Here is a 4,071-nt window from a genome sequence, read left to right as displayed (position 1 = left end):
TCTTCCCTCTCTGGGAACGCTCTCAGAGCGGCGTTACCATTGCGGGGCCGTGGTGCACCCGGAGCCCCGCAGCGCGCACACAGCAGGGCTCAGGGACTATTTCTTTCTTGTACACATTTCTCCCGCTAAGCGTGATTTTCTGTGGCTTTTTGGTCTCAGATGTTTCTGAAGGCTTTCTCTTTTCCCCCGATTGGTGACCATGCCCAACTGCAGAGAAATGCAGGGGGAGGTCGAAGGGACCAGAAGTGTTTCCCACAGCAGAGGGAAGAGCAATATTTTAAATTCAGGAAGCTGCTCAGAGGAGCAGGGAAACCACCTGACTTCTCTCATCTTTTGACATAAATCTCTGTGGAATTTCCCCTTTCCCTATCATTTTGCTCAGACAGCAACTGAGGTTCTGCCTGAAAAGGAAGGAGATACCCGATAGCATAACTTGATCTGGAGCTCGCCTGCTCTGCCCTGGCTCTCAGCAGAAAGGGCACTTTCATGCCCAGGCAGCTGAGTTGCTAATCCTTGTCTGTTTTTGCAGGCTGAAATCCCAGCGAGACCACAGCAGTTCTCCCACTGAGAAATTCAGTGTAAGGTACCTGTGAGGCCTCTGGGGAAATTTAGAAAAATGAGGGTTTTCTTTGTCTTTGGGGCATTTTGAAGTCCAGAACACTTAGACTCAAAAAAGGGCACTGGTCACATCTCCTTTTAGCAGTATTTTTTCTGTTGTTCAGCCTAACTCTTCACCAGGCAAAGTCACCTGGTTTTCATCACTTGAGACACTTGCTTTTCTCTTTTCATGTCAGAAATTGTTTAGGACTAAATCCCTCTCCCTCCTTTATGCTGTTCTTCCCATATAAATGGAAAATCATTATTTTCTACAGGTCCTTGGGCATTTTGACACATGAAATAAATAAAGCAAGGTCCTTGGTGCAGTTACCAGAGCAACCTGAACACTGACTTTGAGAGAATGATGCCTAAATAACCGATTTAAAAATATTTTCCTTCAGTTAAGGAGAACTTTGGGCAGGGAACCCAGGAGGTCTGTGGTCTGCTTTAATTTATCCAAAGCCCATCTCTCCCCTCACTCCCTGCTGTGAAGCCCCACCATATTTGCCATCCTGGCACAGGGATGGGGAATCTGATCTCAGCCTGGATTCCACCCTGTCTGTAGGACCCCAGAGTTCAGCAGCACCATCAGAGGTTTTCATTCCTCAGGCAAGTGCTGTGGGGGCTGGTTTTTCTTTTACCTCCTTAAATTTTGTTCCTGTAATTTCCCAGAGATGCCTGAAAACAAAGCACCTCTCAGGTCTGTCTTGGCCTCTGCCAAGGGAGCTCCTGGCACAGAGCCCTGCCTGGTGCACAGGGCAGTGTCCCAGTGTCCCTCCCTCCCTCAGGGAGCCCTGCAGCTCTTCTGCAAGGACTGGTGTTGACCTCAGCAGCACAGGCAGGCAGGCTGTCCTTCTTCAGCACCCTCCACAGGTTGCAGATGCTCAGCATCCTCTGTGAAAGTTGAAGTTGTGCTCCTGCAAATCCCATGTGGGGCTTTTGGTGGAAGGAGGAACAGAGCACAGAGTCACAGAACGTGCTGAGCTGGAAGGGGAAGCATTGACTCCAACACCTGGCTCTGCACAGGACATCCCAACAATCCCACCCTGTGCCTGAGAGCATTTCCAAATGCTCCTGGAGCTCTGCCAGCCTTGGGGCTGTGCCCATTCCCTGTTCAGTGCCCCCCAGCACCCTCTGAGGGAAGATCCTTTCCCTGATACCCAGCCAAGGACAGGTGCAGCCATTCCCTGTGTTACCCAGCACGGGGCTGTGCTAAGCTGTTGCCCATTTCAGGCCAGCCTCAGAACCATGCATGCATTGCAGGGGTGGCCCCCACCTCCCCCAGCCCTTCCCAGCACCAGCTCTATCCTGGATCCCTGCAGGGAGCCTCAAGCCTGCTGGTGTGAAGATGGCAAATACAGGAGACACATCCCATACCCCAGCCAAGGGAAGGTTGCTTTCCCTCCCTATGGGACATTCCCTCCCTGCAACGATCAGGTGTTTCACAAAAGCCCCACAAATGCCAACAAACCCATTGCAACCAGGTTTTCCCATCTCCAGGTCTTCCCTGCAAGGATTTGGATTGTTCATTTTGGGGATGCCCATGGAGAGCATCATGTAGGGCAGGAGCCAGCCCTTCCCCAGGACACACCAGACTCCTGGCACCAGGGGGACACCACCACAGCCTCAGGTGAAATGAGAAAAGCAGGTGATTAATGATGAACACAGGAACTGTGTGGAAAAAGCAAAGCCCAACACTCAGTCTGAGACTCCAGCCTGGACATTGACTAACCACAGAATCAGAGAATGGCTGGGATTGGAAGAAACCTTAAAAATCATCTACATCTACACATCTCCTGCCTGTTAATGTCAACTTCCAGACCAGGGGAAGGCAGAAATGAGGGTTGTAGCTGTAGGCACCAATGCTGTCAGAAATGGACCATCCTGGCACAGAGGCCTGATCCAGCCACCCACCCTTCTCTCAGCTAGGAGAGCATCAACCCACTGTAATCCCAGGAGATGCTCAACAGTCCAAAGAAAAGCTGAGAGCATTTGCTGTAGGGAGAAAAAAAGCAGGACTTTGTTATGATGAAACCCACCCCAAGAAGCTTTTTATCTCTTGGCATATGGTGATCAAAGGGAAAAAATCAAGAGGAAGTGGTTTCCTCCACCTGAGAGAGAAGCTGTTGGGGTTCCCTCCAGCCCCTTTGTGACATATTCACCTCGGCAGTAGGAAGGAAAAAAATCTACTCATCCTTCAAGGAAATGTGTGCCTCTTTTATTTGCTGCCCTCCCCGAGAAACTCATTCACTCCTTGTCCACCCACACAAGCAGGAATGATGAATGAAAAAAAAAGCATAAACAATTCAGCCTTCCCTTTTTCCTCCCAGCCTTCCAATCAGATGTTCCAGCGCCCAGATTCTGCCCGTGGATCATTCCTGTCGCGTGCCTTGGCTCGCACGCTCGTTCCTTGGATACAGCTGCATCCAACACATTTACAGCAGCTCCAGGGCTTCACTCAGGGTGGAGGAGCCTCTGCAGGGCACCACTGCCCAGAGCCACAGGGTTCCTCTGGTGGCACTGGCAGAGCTGGACACTGGCAGGGAGCTAATGATCAGCCAGGCAGCTTTTTGTGTCCCCCAGAAGGACAGCAGTGCCCAGGCACTGTCACCAAAAAGATGCCAGGGTGAAAAATGGCACCAGTGGGAGCAATGCTCCCCACAGGACCGTGTATCCCAGCCTGAGAGACCCCTCCATCCCAGAGATTCTCCCTGGGCTGGATTTCGCTGCCAGCCACTCGGATGTTTCCCTCTCTCTCTCTCTCTTTTCTCTCCACACAACCTCCTTACACCCCCCTGTGTATCAAATAACAATTGCAGCCATACCAGGGCATCAGGTATGTCTGTGCACTTCTGAATTCTCTTCATAGGCAAAGTCCCCTCCCACTTTTGCCTGTTTTGTGTATTTTTATGTAAAAATATGCTGAGTGGGTGTATGCCTTATTACACGTGTAGGAAACATGGGGAATGAGGACTTGAGATACCATCACAATAAAAGAGAGGGACAAGGCTCTTTGGCTTTGCCCTTGATTCCCCGTTTAAATTTAAATTTATAAATAAATTTAAATTTAAATTTAAAATATAATTTGCCATTGTTAGACAAGAGACCCTCTCCAAATTACTTCTGAGATCCAGGAGACCATTTCTGCAGCAACAAGTTACTGCTTGTGGGCAGCCTGTGGCTGGAAAATGCCCTTGATATTACAGAAATGATAACTTGTTTAATAGATCCAAATAAATAGGAAAGCCCAGGAGCTCGGGTGGCAGCATCTGAGCCCTGTACTGAGAGGTGCACAGACCTGAGGGCAAGGCTAAATATAGGTCCCACAAACCAGAACAACAGAGCTTTTACTGAGAAGATAATCAAGCCCTGGAGGAAACTACACAATATAAAGCTGAGATTTAAAATAAATGTGAAATGAGTTGGTGGATTCAGGACTAGTTCCTTATGGAAAAGTTTTCACATAAAAAAAAA

The sequence above is a fragment of the Geospiza fortis genome, unplaced genomic scaffold, assembly GCF_000277835.1.
Source record: "Geospiza fortis unplaced genomic scaffold, GeoFor_1.0 scaffold413, whole genome shotgun sequence".
In the NCBI taxonomy this organism is placed as follows: domain Eukaryota; kingdom Metazoa; phylum Chordata; class Aves; order Passeriformes; family Thraupidae; genus Geospiza; species Geospiza fortis.
The sequence above is the reverse complement of the archived record's forward strand: the minus strand, read 5'-3'. Positions refer to the sequence as shown.